This window comes from Sus scrofa, chromosome 12 (assembly GCF_054392235.1).
Source record: "Sus scrofa isolate SSC_HxYL_T2T_F1_AM1 chromosome 12, Sscrofa_HxYL_maternal_Yorkshire_Landrace_v2.0, whole genome shotgun sequence".
NCBI classification, from domain to species: domain Eukaryota; kingdom Metazoa; phylum Chordata; class Mammalia; order Artiodactyla; family Suidae; genus Sus; species Sus scrofa.
Window position 1 is genome coordinate 65,468,290 of NC_139394.1, and position 22,676 is coordinate 65,490,965.

The 22,676-nt window shown below is 46.4% G+C and overlaps 1 protein-coding gene across 1 annotated transcript in view; it reads right to left on the bottom strand.

The window, feature by feature from the left end:
• The window catches only part of SLC47A1 (solute carrier family 47 member 1), a 93,911-nt gene that overhangs the window by 69,486 nt on the left and 1,749 nt on the right, over positions 1-22,676 (bottom strand). The window contains exon 2 of the mRNA XM_084986432.1: positions 16,793-16,917. The gene's annotated coding sequence lies outside the window, so the exon portion shown is untranslated. The remainder of the gene's footprint in view (positions 1-16,792; positions 16,918-22,676) is intronic.

Sequence of the window (22,676 nt, forward strand, 5' to 3'; positions counted from 1 at the left end):
ACCTGCAGCGTATGGAAGTTCCCAGACTAGGGGTCCAATCAGAGCCACACCACAGCCACAGCAATGCAGGATCCGAGCCGTGTCTGTGACCTGCACCACAGCTCACGCCAATGCCAGATCCTTATCCCACTGAGTGAGGCCAGGGGTTGAACCTGCGTCCTCATGGCTCTGAGTCAGGTTCGTTAACCACTGAGCCACAAAGAGAACTCCTAATACTGCTATTAGCATACTCAGATTTACCTGATGTTTGCTTTTTGTTTGCCTCTTATGTGTCTCGTGTGTTTTTTGTTCCTGTTTCTCCTTAATTGCCTTACGCATTATGTGGATATTTTCTAATACAGCATTTTAATCTCTAATGATTTTTCTCACTATATATTTTTTAGTTATTTCTTTAGTGGTCACTCTAGGGCTTGCCATATCCATCTTAATTCATCAGAACTGGCTTCAGATATTGCACTAACTTAATTCCAGTGAAGTACAGAAACTTTACACTTTACACTCCCAGTTCCCCATTTTCATGGTGCTGTTCTTGTACATGTAGCATCTATAAATTTTACTACCCCAACAATGTGTTTTTATAATTACTACTTTATATAACTTCGTCTTCTAAAGAAGCTGAGAAAGGAAAATAAAAGCATATATTTATTGCTTTGGCTGTTTTAACCTTATATCTATCCTTTCTGCTTATTTTCGTTTGTTCTTATTAATTCTGGAATCATTTCCTTTTGCACCCACTCACCCCCTTGTGCTGGTATTGGCAAAAACATCCCATTTTAATATGTTATTGGCCCAAGCATACATTATATACATATTTTGTTACACGACTGCTCCTTAAGAGAGAAAAGGAGGAAATATGCATTTACCACAATACTTATGTAATTAGCTTTACTTTTTCTCTTTGTTTTTTCATGTAGATTTGAACTACCATCTGGAATCACTTGTTTTCAGCTTGAGACTTTCCTTTAGAATTTCACGTAAGGTTAGTCTGCCAGCAACAAACTCTCCCAGCTTTTGTTTATATGGGAATGTCTTGTTTGGCCTTCTTTTTTTGAAAGATAGCTTTGATGGACACATGGTTTTGTGTCTCACACTTGTTTCCTCGGAACGCTTTGCATCATCCCACCGTTTTCTGGTTTCCACTGTTTCTGGGGAAGGAGTTAGCTGTCAGCCTCATTTGAGTTTCCTGATAGAAGATGTCTGTTTTTCTCTTGCTGTTTTCAAAACTTTTTCGGCCTTTGACTTTCAACATTTTTACTATTGTGTTTCTGTTTGTAGATATCTTCCCATCCACCCTACTTAGAGTTCAGTGAGTCCAACTGCACATGTTTTTCTACCAAGAAATCGGGGGGGGGGGGGCTTTCAGCCTTTATGTGTCCAATACTTTTTTCAGTTCTTTCCCCTGTCTCTATTATGTTTATGCTAATGCACTTAAAAGCATCACACATTTTTCAAAGGATCTGTTCATTTCTTGTTCATCCCTTTTCCCCTCTCTCTGTTCTTTGGATTGCAAAATCTCTATGGACCTGTCCTCAAGTTCACAAATTCTTTCTTCTTCCGGTCCAAATCTCCTGTCAGACTCCCCTAGTGATTTTATTTTTCAGCTATTGGCCTTTCAATTCTGGAATATCCATTTGATTCTTTTTTTTTTTTTTTTTTTTTGTCTTTTTGCCATTTCTTGGGCCACTCCCACAGCATATGGAAGTTCCCAGGCTAGGGGTCTAACCGGAGCTGTAGTTGCCAGTCTACACCAGAGCCACAGCAAAGCGGGATCCGAGCCGCATCTGCAACCTACACCATACCTCATGGCAATGCCAGATCCTTAACCCACTGAGCAAGGGCAGGGATCGAACCTACAACCTCATGGTTCCTAGTCGGATTTGTAACCACTGTGCCATGATGGGAACTCCTGATTCATTTTTTAAAACAATTTCTATCTTTGTTTTTATTTTCTATGTGATGCAGCACTGTCATCATGCCTTCCTTTATTCTCCGAATTTATGTATAATGGTTATTTTGAAGGCTTTGTCTGCTAAAAGCAACATCTGGTCTCATTCACTGTCAGTTTCTGTGTCTGCTTTTTCGTCCTTCTTCTGGTGAGTGGGTCATACTTTCCAGTTTATTTGCATGTCTCATCTTTCTTCTGTTGGACATTGAACATTTTGGAGGATATGTGATAGCAACTCTGGGTCCTGGTCCTCCTCCTGGACTTTTAAATTTGTTTAGTGATTAGATGAATTATTTTAGTCTATTTCCAAGCCTGTGGCATTAAGCTTATAAGGTTCTTGGGGGCACAGCCTCAGATGTGCATGCTGTCATCTTGGAATGACACTGGTTTGGGCAGGACTCTCTTTGACTCTCTGTTTCCCTGACTGCATCCAGCTGTTACACACCACTAATTATGTGCTGATTCTTCTATTGCTTCAACAATACCCTGGGGTCATAAATTGCCCCACAGCCTAAACTCATAAAGTTCCCACTCCTTTGAAGGGATATTTGTAGAGTGTTTGAGATCAGCTATCTCCCTTCCTGATTTTTGGGCAAACCATGCAGCCTGCAGTTAGCTAATGTGTCCGGTGATCCCACAAATCTCCTTCTAACTGCCTTTCACCACATCCTCCAGTGCTGAGAGCTCCCTTAGGCTTGAACTTCTCCATGCTCTACCGAAAATGAAGTCAGTTCCTCTGGGAAGAGTTGAGACTATATCTGCTTTGTGGCCTGCATCTGCCCTGGGCAAAATCTCTTGAGCCAGAGTCTGGACCTGAGGATGACTGAAATGGTTCCCTTCTGAGTGCTATCAGCCCAAGAGAAGCTGGGCACTCAGTGGGAGGGGTGGGCAGTTAACACAGCTCTTCTTGGCTTGTCTCTCCGGGTGTGGAAGCACCACCTTACAAACTCAGACAATGGCAGTCAGGACCTTGGTGTTCCTGATGGCGGTGAACCCAGGGTAGAGACCCTGTCCCACCAGTAGGGCCTGTGGAGGAAGGGACCCCCACCTCGTGGCCGCACTTGCACAGAACATAACTTCCACGGCAGGTAGCTGAGGGCAGGTAGCTGAGAAATGCTGAAGCCCTGCCCTTCCTGGGATGATAGACCTTCTTGTGGAAACGGGAGTGAAAGGGAGCCCTGTGCTGCCCCCAGCCTCACTGAGCTGAGTGGGGAGGATGGGTGGGTTTTGATTCAAAGACTACCAACACTTGGCATGCTTACTGACCTCTAGTCGATCTTCTTGAATAAATATTTCTTCATTTTGTCTATGCCCCCAGATGGCTCTAGAGACTTTAAATGGTTGTGCTTTTATAATTTTCACCAGCTCCACTGGCGAGCAAGTCCACGTCGTCCCTCACACTGATGTGTTCATCACCTCACTCTTCATGCATATTTTCTCCTTTTTCTTTTTTGAGTGATGTTTTATTCTGCTTGTACCAGGAGCCAAACTGTATACCCCCCCTGCTCTCATTATCCTCCACAATCATCACCCACCAGCTATTTGACAGTTATTCAAACATTAGCAATAAGGACAACCTGAGCCCTATGAGGCTGGAAAACAGGGACCTATACAAATTTGAGGGTCAGACTTTCCATTTTTTGCAAAACAAAGCCAATGGGGTTTTGAGTGATGTTGCCTTGAATAAATAATTCACTAGGGAATAATGTCAGCCTAACAATATTCAGCCCATTAACACAGGATGTCTTTCCATTTGTTTAGATCTTTCAGCAATCCTGGTGTTTTTAGGAGTATGAGTATTAAACTTCCTTGGTTCAATTTACTCCTAAGCATTTCATTCTTTTAGGATGCTATTTTAAGTGCAATTGTTCTCTTAATTTCCTTTTTGGTTTTACTCATTGTTATCATGTATAAATAGAACTCGTTTTTGTGTGTTGATCTTATACTGTTCTGCACTGACACTGCCCAGTAATGACTCTGGAAGGAAGTGTATTTAGATCACTGTGGTCATGGATTTTGGAGGGATTTCTCTCTCTGTGAGACCCTACTTTCAGGACATGTTATGCATGTTCTTGCGAGTGAGATATGTGGAAACACTGTGCCCTAGGGAATCAGCTGAGTGGCTCTTCAGTGCTGAGATGTCTCTGTGTGGAGAGTGGCTTCCATTCCTTAGGGACACAGAGATGGGGCATCACTGATCCAGAAGAGTGATGTCCCTTCAAGCCCTGTGTTTGTCCCTGTGCATACACATTAAAACACTGTGTTTTAAAGTATATGTGCATCAACCCTGACACCTAGGGTCAATTAATCTTTGACAAGGCAGGCAAGAACATAAAATGGGAAAAAGAAAGTCTATTCAGCAAGCATTGCTGGGAAACCTGGACAGCTGCATGCAAGCAATGAAACTAGAACACACCCTCACACCATGCAAAAAATAAACTCAAAATGGCTGAAAGACTTAAATATACGACAGGATACCATCAAACTCCTAGAAGAAAACATAGGCAAAACACTCTCTGACATCAACATCATGAGTATTTTCTCAGGTCAGTCTCCCAAAGCAATAGAAATTAGAGCAAAAATAAACCCATGGGACCTCATCAAACTGAAAAGCTTTTGCACAGCAAAGGAAACCAAAAAGAAAACAAAAAGACAACTTTCAGAATGGGAGAAAACAGTTTCAAATGATGCAACTGACAAGGGCTTAATCTCTAGAATATATAAACAACTTATACAACCCAACAGCAAAAAAACCAATCAATCAATGGAGAAATGGGCAAAAGACCTGAATAGACATTTCTCCAAAGAAGATATACAGTTGGCCAGCAAACACATGAAAAAATGCTCAGCATTGCTGATTATAAGAGAAATGCAAATCAAAACTACCATGAGATATCACCTCACACCAGTCAGAATGGCCATCATTAATAAATCCACAAATAACAAGTGCTGGAGGGGCTATGGAGAAAAGGGAACCCTCCTGCACTGTTGGTAGGAATGTAAACTGGTACAGCCACTATGGAGAACAGTTTGGAGATACCTTAGACATCTATACATAGAACTTCCATATGACCCCGCAATCCCACTCTTGGGCATCTATCCGGACAAAACTCTACTTAAAAGAGACACATGCACCCGCATGTTCATTGCAGCACTATTCACAATAGCCAGGACATGGAAACAACCCAAATATCCATCGACAGATGATTGGATTCGGAAGAGGTGGTATATATACACAATGGAATACTACTCAGCCATAAAAAAGAATGACATCATGCCATTTGCAGCAACATGGATGGAACTAGAGAATCTCATACTGAGTGAAATGAGCCAGAAAGACAAAGACAAATACCATATGATATCACTTATAACTGGAATCTAATACCCAGCACAAATGAACATCTCCTCAGAAAAGAAAATCATGGACTTGGAGAAGAGACTTGTGGCTACCTGATAGGAAGGGGAGGGAGTGGGAGGGATCGGGAGCTTGGGCTTATCAGACACAATTTAGAATAGATTTACAAGGAGATCCTGCTGAGTAGCATTGAGAACTTTGTCTAGATACTCATGTTGCAACAGAACAAAGGGTGGGGAAAAAAATGTAATTGTAATGTATACATGTAAGGATAACTTGATCCCCTTGCTGTACAGTGGGGGAAAAAAAAGTCTATGTGCATCAGAAAAATGGCAAATTAGGAACCCTCAGGGCCCAGCAATCCTCAGCATGACTATCAGTCATTTCTCAGCAGCAATCCTGGAGGCCAGAAGGCAGTGAGATGACAAATTTAAAGTACGGAGGGGGGGGGGGGGACTGTCATCTGAGAATTCTATACCCAACAAAATTGTCCTTGAAAAAGGATGGAAAACTGCCCAAATTTGCTGAAAAACATTAAGCTACATATCTGATAAGATGAAGGAACTCCAAAAAGAATAAATACAATGAGATCCACACCCAGACACATCATAGTAAAAATACCAAAAGACCAAGAGAAAATCTTGAAAACAGCCAGAGAAAAATGACTTGGCACATACGAGGGAACCCTGATATAACATTTCATTAGAAACAATTTTTCATCAGAAAAATGCTCAAAGGAAAAATAACTGTCAACCAAGAATCTTTCTATCTAGCAAAAGCATCTTTTAAGAAGAAAACATATCCTCAGAAAAATTAAAAATGAATCATTGCTAGTAGATCCACCTTTAAAATATACTAAAGAATGTTTTTCAGGCTGAAAGCAACTGAACCCAGATGGAAATTCATACATACACACACACAAACAGAGAGACACACACACAAAGACACACACAAAAACAGAAAGAAAAAAAAAAGAGAGGGAATGTGGAGAGATGATTTGTGATTATAAAAATTGATGTAAATGCCTATTTCATCTCCTTTCTTAACTGATTTCCAAAAATTTTTTTTTTGCTTTTTAAGGCCATACCTGCAGCATGTGGAAATTCCCAAGCCAGCAGTCGAATTGGAGCTACAGCTGCCAGCCTGTGCCACAGCCACACCAGATCAGAGCGGCATCTGCAAACGACACCACAGCTCACGGCAAACCCAGATCCTTAACCCACTGAGCAAGGCCAGGGACTGAACCCGTGTCCTCATGGATCCCACTTGGGTTCTTGGCCTGCTGAGCCACAACCGGAACTCCTACAAACTAATTTTTGAATCAATGACCTAAATATAAAGAGCTGAAACCATAAAGTTCTTAGAAGAAAACCTGGGGATAAACCATCATGACTTTGGATTTGGCAATGGGTTTTATATATGACACCAAAGGCATGAGCCGCGAAAGAAAATAGACAGATTGCATGCCATAAAAATGAAAAACTTCTGGAGTTCCCGTCGTGGCGCAGTGGTTAACGAATCCGACTAGGAACCATGAGGTCGCGGGTTCAGTCCCTGCCCTTGCTCAGTGGGTTAAGGATCCGGCGTTGCCGTGAGCTGTGGTGTAGGTCGCAGACGCGGCTCGGATCCCGCGTTGCTGTGGCTCTGGTGTAGGCCGGTGGCTACAGCTCCGAATCAACCCCTAGCCTGGGAACCTCCATATGCCGCGGGAGTGGCCCAAGAAATAGCAACAACAACAACAAAAAGACAAAAAAAAAAAATTAAAAACTTCTGTGCAAAGAACACCATTAAGAAAATAAAAGGACAACCTACAGATGAGGAAAAAAAATTGCAAATTATATTTGATAAAAGTCTAGTATCCAGAGTATATTAAGAACTCTTACAACTCAACAAGATAAATACAAATAATCCAATTTTAAGAAGGGAGGGGGGTAGACAGACATTTCTCTGAAGAAGATACACAAATAGCCAAGAAGCCATGAATGATGCTCAGTAGGGTCAGTCGCTGGGATAATGCAAATCAAAACCACAATGAAATACGACCTCACACCCATTAGGATGGCTATTTTTTTTTTGGCCACAGCCATGCCACAGCAGCAACCCAGGCTGCGGCAGTCACAACACCAAATCCTTAATCCACTTCACCACAAGGGAACTCCAGGACAGCTATTATTCCCCGGTGGCCTAGCAGTTAAGGATCTGGTCTTGTCACTGCCATGGCTTGGGTTCAGCCCCTGGCCTGGGAACTTCTGTATGCCGTAGGTGTAGCCAACAATTCTGTTTTAATTTTTTGGAGTTCCTGTCGTGGCTCAACAGAAATGAATCCGACTGGCAACTATGAGGATGCAGGTTTGATCCCTGGCCTGGCTCAATGAGCCGATGATGCCGTGAGCTGTGGTGTAGACCACAGACACAACTCGGATCTGGCGGGGATGTGGTGTAGCCCGGCAGCTACATCTCCGATTTGACCCCTAGCCTGGGAACCTCCCAATGCTGTGGGTGCAGCCCTAAAAAAAATTTGTTTTAATTTTAAAAATTAAACAAAAATAGAAAACAGCAAGTGTTGGTAAGGAGGTGGGAAAATCAAAGCCCTTACGCACGGAGAGTGAGAATGCGGAATACTGCAGCCACTGTGGAAGACAGCCTGGGGGTTCTTCAAAACATTAAATGTGAAATTAACACATGACGCAGAAATTCCATTTTTGAGTATGTATACCCAGAAGAATTGAAAGCAGGCACTCCAACAACGTATCTGTTTATCTATGTTCACAGCAGCATTATTCGCAATAACCAAAAGGTGGAAATAACCCACAGGTCATCAAAAGATGAATGAATAAATAAAACATCGTGTAAACACCAAATAGAACACTATTTGGCCATAAAAAAGGAATTAAATGCTGACACATGTTACAACATGGGTGAACCTTGAAAACATTATGCTAAGTGATGTAAATCAGTCACAAAAAGATAAACACTGTGATTCCACTTAAGTGACAGATCTCAAGTAGTCAGACTTAGAGAAAGCAGAATAGAGGTACAACCACTACAGAAACAGTGTGGAGGGTCCTCAGGAAGCTAAACACAGAACCACCATGCGATCTGACAATCCCACTCCTGGACATATATCCAGACAGAACTACAGTTCAAAACGACACAGGCACCCGTATGTTCACAGAAGCACTATTCACAACAGCCAAGACATGGAAGCAATCTACATGTCCATTGACAGATGAGTGGATAAAGAAGATGTGGTCCATACACACAATGGAATACTACTCAGCCATCAAAAGGAACAAAATAATGCCATCTGCGGCAACATGGATGCGCCTAAAGATTCTCACACAAAGTGAAGTCAGAAAGAGAAAGACAAATACCATACGATGTGCTTATATGCAGAATCTAAAATATGGCACAAATGAACCTACAAAACAGAAACAGACTCACAGACATGGAGAACAGACCTGACTTGTGGTGGCCAAGGGAGAGGGGGGAGAGAACAGGATGGACGGGGAGTTTGGGGTTGGGAGAGGCACACGATGACATTTAGAATGGATAGCAATGAGATCCTGCTGTACAGCACAGGAAACTCGATCCAGTCTCTTGGGATAGAACAGGATGGAAGATAATATGAGAAAGGGAGTGTGTGTGTGTGTGTGTGTGTGTGTGTGTGTGTGTGTGTGTGTTCACGTGCGCGTGCGTATGGCTGGGTCACTTTGCTGTACAGCAGAAATTGGCACATTATTTTTTTTAATTAAAGTATAGTTGATTTATAAAGTAGAACGGAGGTGCCAGGCTAGGGGAGTCGGATGGGGAGGGAATGTCTAATGGGACAGAGTTTCAGTTCAGGAGAAGGAGAAAGTTCTGAGATGGGTGGTGGCCATGGTTGCACAGCGGTACAAACTGTACTCAATGCCACAGAGCTGTGCGCTGAAAAATAGTCAAAAGAGTACACTGCGTGTTATGTATCCTTATCACGGTAACAACCAATAGATTAATCTTTCCACTGAAACAAATGTAGACGTGTGGGTGAATTAAAACGTGCAGTTCCCCCTCCCCCCGCCCTGGATCTGGGTGGAGGATGTGGGGGGTTGGGAGGGAGGAGACCTGTTGCAACCCCCTCCATTCTGCCACGGGGAGGACGGGCCAGAGACGGGGTTCAGCCCCAAGCACAAGGTGGGGTCTGACCACCTGTTCCTTTAGAAAACACTGTACCCTTTGGTGGAGCTAGGAAATCACTGGTAGACCCCAGGGGGTGAGGCTGTGTTGGGTGCCTGCCTGCGGGCGCCGTGCACACCTAGAGGATGAGTCTTCCCTGAGCCAACGTGGCCCACCTGGGGGGCCTGGGGAGCCGCGGTGCTGGCTCTGGACCTCGGGGCCCTGCCCTATGAGGAGCTTTGCCTGAGCTGCCCGGGCCCATGGCCAGCACAGCCTGCCTTTCCCCTCCGCCTGGACCACCCTGCCCGCCACCCCAGGGAGACTGTGGGCACCACGGCCAGGGTCCTGGCCGGCCACAGGCCTCTTACTGGGCCTGGACTCATTTGGTCCCCTGGGAAGACAGGTGACCTTGATTGAGCTGTGGTTGGAATCATGCAGAACAGTGACAGGCGAGAGCAGTGACACGTGGGAGTAGTGACAGGCAAGAAAGCTGTAATGTCACTGTTACCTTTTGTTACTTCTGGGGCCTCTTTTTTTCACTAAAAAAAAATGGTTTTTTAAATTATAGTTGATCTACAATGTTGTGCCAACCTCTGCCGCACAGCAAAGTGACCCAGGCGTATATACACCTGTACATATACACGCATTTTTTTCGCATGTTCGCTTCCATCGTGCTCCAGTCGGGAGCCTCTTCTCACTCCGCCACAAGCCCCCTTTGAGATAGAATGTTCCTATGGTCTGCACAGGGGGGCCGGGGGCCCGGGGAGTGGCAGTGGCGGGACGAGGGAGCGCAGCAGGAAAGTGGCAGAGCCCGGCACACCTGCCCCGTGGACGGGCACTCGTGGGCGCGTCCACTCGCCCTGCGGCCGGCGCATCAGGAACGTGTGTGAATGACCACGTCGGCCTCTCACAGGCTGGAGGGAAGGTGGACACGGACCGTGGGCAGCAAGGGGGCCTCAGCGGAGGGGAGAATCCGGTACAGGCTTTGCGCACTGGGCAGGGGGTTTGGTGGAGCATCTACAGAGGCCGGGATTTGCTCTGGAGGGACCAGCACCAGGCAGCTGGGGACAGTTCCATGCCTGGGTGCTTTGAGGGTCACCTTCTTTGTGTCTCTGCTCTTAGACAAGATTACGCAGTGGCCTCGTCTCGTTTCATTTCACCCTGGTCTCTGAGTAACCTCGGCAACCTCGGAGGTTGACAGCCTGCGAGGGTTTGGGGGCCAGCGGCACACAACGGCCTGGCCGTGAGCCTCAGACAGCTCGTGACGGTGCCGAGATCCAGCTGCGAGGATCAGATCAGTTCCAGATGTCCGGGCCTGCTTTCCCCCCCCCCCCCCCGCCCAGTGCCTCTGCTGGCTGAAGACGGATGTCATCAGGCCACAGAACATTCACCCGTGATGTCGTGATTTTCACCCTTGTGGAGACGGTGGACTTAGAACAGAGATTGTACTACACGTGCTCTTTCGTTGCTTCCAGGTTAATCCCTTTCCTTTCTGGGCAGGATGCACTGCTGAAACGTGCCATGCGACAATGGCTTGCAGTAGCATTTAAAACTCTGCACCGAACACGTATGCACAGCAGAGGAAAGCATCGACAAAACCTACCAAATGGGTGGAGATATTTGCACAGGATGAGTCTGGCAAGGGGTTAACATCTAATACCTATCAACAGCTCATACAGCTCAACATCAAAAAAGAGTCCAATTAAAAAAAAGGAAAGAGGCGTTTCTCCAAAGAAGGCACACAGATGGCCAGCAGGCACATGCCAAGATCTTCAACGCTGCTCGTTATTACAGACATAGAAATTGAAACCACAGTGAGCTATCACCTCACACCAGAACGGCCATCATCAAAAAGTTTACAAATAATAAATGCCAGGGAAGGTGGAGAGAAAAGACGACCGTCCCACACTGTTGGTATGAAAGTAAACTGGTGCAACTACTGTGGAGAGTGGTGTAGCGGTGGTTCCTTAAAAAAAAATACAATAAAAACCGAGTTGCCATATGATCCGACAATCCCACCCTGGTTATATACCCAGAAAAGAAGAAAACGAGTTTGAAAGGATACATGCACCCCGATGTTCAGAGCAGCACTAGACACAGAAATAACACATCAACAGGTGAATGGAATACTACTCAGCCATAAAAAAGAATGAAATACTGCCATCTGCAGCAACATGGATGGACGGACCTAGAGAGGATCATAGGAAGTGAAATAAGCCAAGGACAAAGACAAACATCCTGTCATTTATATGTGGAGTTTTTAAAATGACACACATGAACTTACCTACGAAACAGAAATAGACTCACAGACACAGAGATCAAAGTTATGGTCACCAAAGGGGGAAGGTGGGAGAAGGATAAACTAGGAGTTTGGGATTAACAGATGCACACTGCGATATATAAAATAAACAACAGGAGTTCCCGTCGTGGCGCAGTGGTGAACGAATCCAACTAGGAACCATGAGGTTGCGGGTTCGATCCCTGGCCTTGCTCAGTGGGTGAAGGATCCGGCGTGGCCGTGAGCTGTGGTGTAGGTCGCAGACATGGCTCAGATCCTGCATTGCTGTGGCTCTGGCGTAGGCTGGTGGCTACAGCTCCGATTTGACCCCTAGCCTGGGAACCTCCATATGCCACGAGAGTGGCCCTAGAAAAGGCAAAAAGACAGATGAAAATAAAAATAAAATAAACAACAGAGACCTAGCGGATAGCACAAGGAACTCTATTCAACATCTTGTAATAACTTATAATGGAAAAAAAAATCTGAAAAAAAAAATTCTGGATAAGCTAAGGGCAACTCAAGGGCTATCTGATCCCCAGTGTCTGCTTTAGCAAATGCATTTCGATTAGTCAGTGGGGCCTTCAGAACACATGCGGCTCATTGATGCCTTGTGTGAAGGCTAGAGACAAGGCTGAACCACTTTTTCTGGTGGTTTTGGTTCCCTTGTGGGAATTGTTTCTTGTGGCGTTTGCATGAAAAAGGGAATCGATGCTCCCTTCTAAAAGTTATTTTTTAATGACTTGTGTTCATATGTTTTAGAAGCTTCTGGATATTCTTTTTTTTTTTTTTTTTTTTTCCTTTTTTCCTTTTTGGCCACCCCATGGCCGATGGAGTTCCCAGGCCAGGAATCAGCAACACCGGATCCTTTAACCCCCAGGGCCAGGCCAGGCATCGGGGGCTGCAGAGATGCTGCTGACCCAATGCGGGACCTCCTGAATAGTCTTTTTCAGACTTACGATTGACTGGAGCGGTGGCGGTTTTAAGCATCTGGATGGCTCTAACGAGCACTCAGAATACACTCGGTACGTTAAAACATGAGAGGCAAGGGTAAGCGTGATGTGAACACGAGAAGTACCATCCCAGAGGAGCTTGCGTTGTTCTGGGAGTACAAGCATCCTTTATTATAAGAGGCATCGGTCGACCGGACCTGTGTTTTTCATTTATGGTGTCTTGAGGCATCACCAACACCAAAATGGTATTTCAAACGGACCTTGCTCCATGCCCCTGAGGTTGTGCCCCACCCCCAGCAATCTGATCTGGAACTTGTAGAGGCCCCGTTGCTGGGGCTCCCTCATTGCTGGGACGCACTCCAGCACAGCAAAGACCCCATAATTCATGAGGCTGGATACTGCCTTCCTTGACAGGCTGCTGCATTTTTTTTGGGAACACAGTAAAGCTACCAGGGATTGGTGTGATCCTTTCAAGCTACTTATTCACAGAAAATCCCACACCTCTTTACTGGAATTAATACCTTGAACCCCAAAATGTCACTCTCATCATGTCAAAAGCATCCACCTGAAAATCAACAGGCATGGCCTAGAAAGGAAGGGAACTGCGAACGTGCTACAACCTGGATGAAGCCTGGGTTGTTAAGCCCCAGGAAGCCAGCCCGTCACAAAAGGACAAGTACAGTGTGACTCTACTCGTATGAGGGTCCGAGAACTGGCAGACTCACAGCGTAGAAGGGTGGCTTCCAGGGGCTTCAGAGATGGGGAGAGGGCAGTTAGGGTTTAACGGGGACAGAGTTTCAGTCGTGCAAGAGGGCTGCTGACTATAGTTAAGGCCATCGAACTGTACACTGGAGTTCCCGTCGTGGCGCAGTGGTTAATGACTCCAACTAGGAACCATGAGGTTGCGGGTTGGATCCCTGGCCTCGTTCAACAGGTTGAGGATCCGGCATTGCCGTGAGCTGCAGTGTGGGTCACAGATGCAGCTTGGATCCCACGTTGCTGAGGCTGGGGTGTAGGCTGGCAGCTACAGCTCTGATTAGACCCCTACCCTGGGAACCTCCATATGCTACTCATGTGGCCCCCGAAAAGGCAAAAAGAAAAAAAAAATGATGAAGGTGGTCAATTTTATGGTACATACATTTTACAAACATTTAAATTATAATAAACCAATAGGCGTGAAAAGAAGCAGGAAGATGTGACAAGTAGGAGAAAATTGTATCAGTAGAATCACACCCGGCAACAACAGAGAGGAGGCAATTACAAGACAAAGACATAGAGACAGCTCTCACAAAGATGCCATGGATGCTCAAGAAGGCAGATGACCAGGACAGAAAGAAGACATTACAAGACAGACTAGTTGAGACTAATAACAGCAGAGCAGACATTACCGAGAAGAGAGAAGAAAAGACAGGCAAAGGATGAACAAAGTGGGAAAAAGAACACCCAGGACCTGTGAGACAGTGTCAATGAGTCCCTCAAGTCTTTCAAGTCCAAGGACAAGAGGGAGCAGCACAAACCTTTTTTTTTTTTTTTTTTTTTTTTTTAAGGGCTGCACACTCAGCATGTGGAAGTTCCCAGGGCAGGAACTGACTCGGAGCCAGAGCTGTGACCCACATCTCAGCTGCAGCCATGCCAGACCTTTAGCCCACTGCTCCAGGCCAGGGATCAATCATCAAACTCATGCCCATGCAGAGAACTGAGCCACTGCAGTCAAATCCTTAACCCACTGCACCACAGCAGGAACTCCTGGAGCAGAAAACTTTGAAGAGTAATGTCCTGAAATTTTTCAAACTGATGGGAATGAACAGATGCAAGACGCTCACCACACCCTAACCACAGAAACCATAAAGAAAAATAATCACACAAAGACACATCCTATTGCAATTATTTTAAACGTAAATGACCTAAATGCTGCAAACACAAGGCAGATACTATGAGAACGTGTGAAAAAAGCAAAACATATGCTGCCCCTAAGAAATCACTTTCAGTATAAAGACAGAGATACTTAAAAGTCCAGGAATGATGAAAGATATTCCACGCAACGACTGAATCAAACACAGCTGGAGTAGCTTTTTTTATTTTTATTTTTTGGCTATGCCCATGGCATGTGGAAGTCCCTGGGCCAGGGATCGAACCTGTGCCACAGCAGTGACCTGATCCACAGCACCAACAACACTGGATCCTTATCAACTAGGCCACCAGGGAACTCCTAGAGGAGCTATTAATGTCAGACAAAGGGGATTCAAAAGGACGATAACCAGAGTTACAGATAAAAACGCTATCACGCTGCATTCAGAAGACGACTGAACATTTCTATAATGGATGCACCTAGACAGCAGAACTTCAAAATTCAGGAAGCATGGAGGCAGAGACAGGTCCACCTGAGAGCTAGCGGTTCAGCCTTCCTCTCTCAGTATCTGATAAGCCAGTAGGTTCAAAATCAGTTGAGATACAGACTTGGCAACACTATCAACATTGACCTAATTAACATGTTAAAACAACTCCATCCAACAACAATAGAATCTTTTCAACAGTCTGTCTTTGTCAGGGTTCCCCATGCAGTCAGGTCCTCTGAGAGAGGAAAGACAGTCCTGCTTTCTTTACAGGTTTCTAGTACAAATCCGTGGGGAGAGCCCCCCCTGCTGCCCTAGTCTGGATGGGTGAGAATGTCACAGAGCCTGACCTGGTCACCCGGTGCCTGGGACAGAAGAGAGCAGTGGGTGGCGTGGTGGCACCCATGCTGGAAAAGAGTCCTGGCCGAGGCAGGTCCATGCACCTCTTGGGCCCCCAGGAATAATGATGCTGGTTTAACCGAAGATAAAGGACCAATAAAAACTGCTCCCAGGGAATCGGGGGTGGGAACCCAAGGCCATGTGTAAACCCTATGCTTTGCCAAGGGCCCAATTCGAGGAAATCAAACCAGTTATTTAAAAAATTCAGAGAAACAGGGATAATTTTTAATAAGACACTCATGCTGTCATACTCCCAACGCCCTGTCAACATTTTGGAGAGAAGTTTGGCCACTGTGCAGATCCGTAGCAGGTCTCAGAGAGGTCACGGGGCTCACTGTTCTGCTCTCTGCTGCCTCATCCCTTTAATTCTGCAGCTCTTTCTGACGTCAATTCTGTCACCTGCAAACTTGTTCTCTGCAGTCAACCTGCGTTCTGCTTTTTCCTTTTTTTTTTCTTTTCTGTCCCTCTAACTCATGGGTCCACATTTTCATTGGCTTTCTACCTATGCAGGAGTTCAGCATTTATAGCGAACAGTTCCCAACATTTTTCGGGACTCCCAGTGTTTTGTCTAGACTTTGACAGCACAGCTTAGGAAAATCTGCCCTGTGGGAGAATCCGAAATTATTCAATATGTAGATGATTTACTGGCAGCCTTGGAAACTAAACAGTCACACGAAATTGATGCTCCAGTTTGTTACATTTCCTCCCCCGCCCGGCAGAGACCCAGACCTCACTAGACACACTGCAGGATCGCCAGTCTGAGGTCAAATACTCAGGGAAGCTGCCAGGGAAGACCACAGAATGCTGGCCTCTAGGAGTTGGCCACCTTTGCAGATGAAACGCCCTCCGGCAGAGGAGGAACTTAGACAAGTGGGGGAATTTGTAGATTTTCCATAGTGGATTCCAGCTTTTGCAGACAAAGGCGAAAACCTCAAAAGGACCAATTGATTGATAAGAGTCTAAACCCTCAGATTCGATCCGTAGAACCTGAAGAAGCTTCTGAATGGTTGTGTTTGCCTGGAATCTCTCCCCAAGCTCTGAGGAGTCCACATATTGAAGAAGAAAAAAATTCCACGTGATTTGCTAGGAAAACAAAGTCAGCCTCAGACTCCAGGCCCCAGCCTGCTTCCCAGGGCTTCTGGATTTATCCTCAGAGCTGCAGCAGCGGACGCACGTGTTGAAAGGGCTCAAGCCCTCTTTGGGTCATGGGATTTATCTGCATGCCCCACGTGTCATGAGAACCCTCTCTCAAGTGCGTGGGACCCCGCTCTGTGCGGCTCACTGTGGACCAGCGTCATCAGGGTGATGGCCCAGGTCAGCGGCCAGGCGGGCGACACAACAGCAGCTGAGGAAGACACCAGACACAGTCTGACTCACCTGATGTTGCTGCCCCGTGTTCAGATTCGATTACGGTCCCTGCCGGGTCACGTGCGGGATGAGAATGACTGAGACTTCCTGTGCCACCACGGGTGCCCCTGGAATCCTGGAAGCTTAGGTCCTGCCTGGAATGAAATAAGCACAAACCCAGTTAACTGCCAGCATTTCTGGGACCACCACTCTCAGTCCAGGACTTAAATCTCCAGACATACAAACATCTGTTCTGGGCTGTTAGGCAGCAGGGCAAATTTGGAAAACCAGGGGATTCTTGGCAGCGGCGGGAAATGAACTATCTTACAGTTCTTCATTAGTGGACAGCTGAGCTGTCAGGGGCTTTACAGCCAGTGCATTGGCACATGGGGGCATCCACGTGGGTTTCTAAGGGGGGCGGATTTGCTGACACAGCCGCAGAAGCCCTGCCGAAATGTTGCGGTTCCTCCTTGTGATACAGTAACTGCTGTTCATTTGCAAAAAAACAAAAAACAAGAAAAACTTCACGAAGGGGATGGAAAAAGAGGTTGAGAAAGGGGCTGAAATAAGTTCAACCAGACACTGGCCATCAGCTAACAAAACAGCTCCTGCGCCACCTCCTGCCCGCCTGGTCGCAGGTGTCATTGCAGAACCATGTGGGTGGACTGTCCAAGATGGACCCTAGAGTCACCACACAGGTGGCAGCGCCCACCATGTACCAGAGCCATGCTGCTTGTCGGTGGAATCTTTGCAGCCTGCTGCTAGGCAAGGCCAGGACATTTCCTGGGCCCGCTTTGCCAGGCAGCTGGTGGCCGTGGATTCCACGGGACTGAGGCCTACAAAGGTGGGAGGTTTCGTGCCGAGGTTTTGCCATACGTCCAGCTGGCCTGATATCCACTGTCATTCAGGAATCGAGCTGCACACACCCTGGCCCCCGAGCCCTCCAGACAGTGGGGTGGATGTGTCCAATTCTGGAAGCTTCACACGCCATCTAGCATGTGGGAAGCCTGGAGCAGCCCTTCCAGCAGCACCACCATCCCCTCTGAACCTACAGACTTCTGTTCGGCGAGTCCATGACCTTGGGTCTGAGTCCACATCCTGCGGGCACAGGACTCCTGTGCTGGCTTCTCTCATAATCAGGTTCAAGACCAAAAAGGGCTGCTCTCCCTGGACCTCAAGTCAAAGAACAAGACAAGAATGCCCACGCTCACCTCTTCTATTCAGCATAGGATTGGACATGCTAGCCACAGCACTCAGACAAGAAAAAGAAATAAAAGATATCCAAATTGGAAGAGAAGAGGTAAAACTGTCACTATATGCAGATGACATGATATTATACATAGAAAACGCTAAGGACTGCACACAAAAACTACTTGAATAAATGAGTTCAGCAAGGTAGCAGGATATAAGATTAACATTCGAAAATCTAATTGCATTTCTGTATACTTACATGAAAAAGGAATATGGGAGTTCTTGCTGTGGCTTAGCCATAACAAACCTGCTCATGGATGTGGGTTGAACCCCTGGCCCTGCTCAGTGGGTTAAAGATCCAGTGTTGCTGTGAGCTGTAGTGTAGGTTGCAGACATGGTTTGGATCTGGCATTGCTGTGGCTGTGGCATAGGCTGGCAGCTGCAGCTCTGATTCGACCCTTAGCCCAGGAAATTCCATATGCTGTGGGTGTGGCCCTAAAAAAATAATTAAAACATTTAAAAATAGAAATGGGGAATATGAAAAAACAGTACCTTTTAAAATTGCATCCCCCCAAAATTAAATACCTAGGAATAAATCTGAACAAGGAGATGAAAAACTTGTTCCTTGTTAATAAAGGCAATTAAAAAGAATTCAAAGAAACAGAAAGGTACCCCATGCTCTTGTACTGAAAACGGACATACTACTCAAAGCAATGTACAGATTTAATGCAATCCCTATCAAATGACCCATGACATTCTTCACAAAATTAGAATGATCCTACAATGCAAATGGAATCACAAAAGACCTAGAATTGCCACAGCAATCCTGAAGAAAAAGAACAATGCAGGAGGCATATCCCTCCCAGAATTCAGACAGTACTACAAAGCTACAGTTATCAAAACAGCATGGTATTGGCACAAAAACAGACATGCGGATCAATGAAAGAGTAGAGAGTCCAGAAATAAACCCACACATCTATGGTCAATTAATCTACAACCAAGAGGGCAAAACATACAAAGAGAAAAAGACAGTCTCTGGAAAATGGTATTGGGAAAGTTGGCCAGTCACATGTAAACCAACGAAGTTAGAACACACCCTCACACCATGAAACGTAACCCATGATACCATAAAAATCCTAGAAGAGAACAAAGGCAAAACATTCTCTGATATAAATCACAGCGATGCTGTCTTAGCTCAGTCTCCCAAAGTAATAGAACTACAAACAAAAATGCACAAATGGGACCTAATCAAACTTAAGGTTTCTGTACAGCAAAGGAAGCCATAAACAAAGCAAAAGGTCACCCTACAGAATGGGAGAAAATATTTGCAAATGATGCAACCCATAAGGGCTTCATTCCCAAAATATAGAAACAGTTCATATAGCTCAACCACAACAAAACAAACAACCCAACCAAAAAATGGGTGGAAGATCTAAATAGACATTTACCCAAAGACATAAGGATGGCCAATGGGCACATGACCAGATGCTCAACCTCACTAATTATTAAAGAAATGCAAAAATCCAAACTACAATGAGGGACCACCTCACGGCAGTCCGAATGGCCCTCGTTAATAAGTCTACAACAAACACAGGCTGGAGAGGGTGTGGAGAAAAGGGAGCCTTCCTGCACTGTTGGAGGCAATGTAAATTGGTGCAGCCACTTGGAAAATAGTACGGAAGCGCCTCAGAACACTAAAAATAGAGCTACCATGTGATCCACCAATCTCCTGGGCATATACCTGGAAACAACTATTCAAGAAGCTACACGAACCCCCATGTTCACAGCAGCCAAGACATGGCAACAACCTACATGTCCACGAACAGATGAATGGATTAAGAAGATGCGGTGCATACATACAATGGAAGACTACTCAGCTATAAAAAAATTATGAAATAATGCCATTTACAGCAACATGGGCGGACCTAGGGATTATTATGCTAAGCAACGTACGTCCAAAAGGGAAAGATAAGTACCATATGCTATCACTTATATGTAGACTCTAAAATATGACACAAATGAACCTATCTCCAGAAGAGAAACGCACTCACGGATACAGAAAATAGGCTTGTGGTTGTCAAGGTGGAGGGGGGCAGGGGAGGACGGAGTGGGAGTTGGGGGTTAGCAGGTGTAAGCTATGATACACAGAATGGATAAGCAATAGGTCCTACTATAGAGCACAGGGAGATATATTCAGTATCCTGCCAATAAAACGTAATGGCGGACTTCCCGCTGTGGCGCAGTGGTTCCGACTAGGAACCACGAGGTTTGTGGGTTCGATCCCTGGCCTTGCTCAGTGAGCTAACGATCTGGCGTTGCCGTGAGCTGTGGGGTAGGTTGCAGATGCGGCTCGGATCTGGCATTGCTGTGGCTGTGGCTGTGGCGTAGGCTGGTGGCTACAGCTCCGATTTGACCCCTAGCCTGGGAACCTCCATATGCCACGGGAGCGGGCCTAGAAAAGGCAAAAAGACCAAAAACAAAACGAAACAAAAAACCATAAAGAATATTTAAAAAGAATGCATATTGGAGTTCCTGCTGCGATGCAATGGGATTGGCAGTGTCTCTGCAGCACTGGGACACAGGTTCGATCCCTGGCCCCACATAGTGCGTTACAGATCTGGTGTTGCTGCAGCTGCAGCATAGGTCACTACTGTGGCTCGGATTGGACCCCCGGCCTGAGAACTCCATATGCCACAGGGCAGCCAAAAAATACAGGAAAGAAAAAGTGTTTACCTATTATAACTGAATCGCTTTGCTGTGCGGCAGAAATTAACAGAACATTGTAAATTAACTTCAAATACTTCAATAAAAATGAACAAAGTAAATGAAGGACCACTGAGGTCAGTGTAGGAACCTGCAGTAGGAAAGACTGGGCTCAGTTCCAGGTACAACAAGTGGGAGCTGGGTGGGAGTCAGGGGCTGGAGAATGACTAACAGGAAATATCAGGGAACGGGGGGAGCCTGGCTGAACCCAGCTCACGGGTGTCTTTGCTGAAGGTCAGCCAGGGTGATGGGACATCGCCTGCGGGGCCGGGGGACGGAGATCCAGGGCGGTCAGATACCGAGAGACGAGATGCTGGCTCAAACGACTGATGCTAAGAAGGAAACAGCGGAGGCAACACAAATCAGGGCCTGGCTGAGACGAGAGCTCCGGTCAAGGCGAGGGTCTCGGTCACACCCAAACCCCAAGGCAGACGCCACGGTGCTAATTAACACCATGACACTCGGAGTCCGGTCCCCTGGAACCTGTTTACCAAGCAGCCCGTTTGGGGTCATCCAAGGACAGAAGGAGACCAATTAGATGCAACCCTTGCAGGAATGAGACAGGCGCGATGGAGCTGGTGCTTTTGGATGCTAATACTTTGACTAATAAACGTAGTCTTTTGAGACAATGGCAAAAACACGTAACACCGCTGCCGTGGAAATGAGGGGACTCTGGAATTGGGCTCTTGGAAATAATTTCACGCTGGAACAAAAACCGCCCACAAGGTCTCGGAGGCACCACTGAGCTTTGGCGCAAGGCAGCCCTGAGGCCCCATCGCTAGTTCAGCGTGACGGACCCGCCCCAACAACCCCACTCTTGATTGCAATGAGATGGAAAATGGCCCTTCGGTGGGCTTGTCCTTGAGACGTCAACCCACCCGAGCCCTGCAAAGGGAGTCTGCACCCCGCCCAAGGGTACCTCGCAGCACTGCTCTGATGCTGGGTGACGGCCAGGGTGTCTTTGCGCTTCGTGTCTGGGAAAGGACTGTTACGGAAGGACTTAACTTATCCTGGAAGCACAGGGCTACCCGTGTGACTGAGGGAATTCAGGACAAACGTGCCAGGTCTTACAAGGAGGGCACCTAGAATGTTAGGTTCTTAGACCCTAGAGTTACCCTCTCCCCGAGGCCAAGACTGGGTGAGACTTAGAGTAACAACCAAATTACACTCAAGGATAATTTGTAGTTGAATGTCTTCAGGTGCCAGCCATCGAGGGATGCGTTTGTAAAATTCACATGCAGAAGGGCGGAGTTCCCTGGTGGCCTCACGGCTGAGGACCCCGCACTGTCACAGCTGTGCCTTGTGCTCCATCCCTGGCTTGGGAACCACAGGCTGTGGGCATGGCCCCCCCCAAAAAAAAAGTGCCTCAGAAGGGGAACTTTTGCATGTGGCTTATCGAAGGGGTTCAGGACACGCTGCCCCCAAATTTGATGCCTTGGCATACTGAATATTTTAAGCTGAAGGACTTTGAGAAACAGCACATTCAGGAAGCACTTTCTGAACCTCCCCCAAAACCTGTGCAACTGTCACGTGAGAGGTGACCCCCTCCCACACTGGGAGGGAAGGAGCAGCCTTATCGCCAAGGGTGGAGGGAAGAGGGGAGGAGAGGGCAGGTCAGGTCTCGCCAAGTCCCCCCAGGTCACCCCGCGTGGCTCTCGTCTGTTCCTCTCTTCCCTGTTTCTCCAGGACCGTCCCCCATGGTCCAGCCCGGCCGAAAAACCCAGGGGTCACCCCTTTTTCAGGCTCCCGAGTCGCAGCCAACTTACATCAGATACATCTGGGTGCTTTTCTCTAGTTACTCTGGCTTTGGTTACGGGGGCCCCAGCTGAGAATTTAGATGATTATGTTAAGAAACAAAATGCAGGACATTTTCAAGCTCTTATTGGCTGTCTTCAATGACTCATAAATTATGGACAGCATCCCATCCAGCAGGCAGCACGGGGCCCAAGGACCTACACAA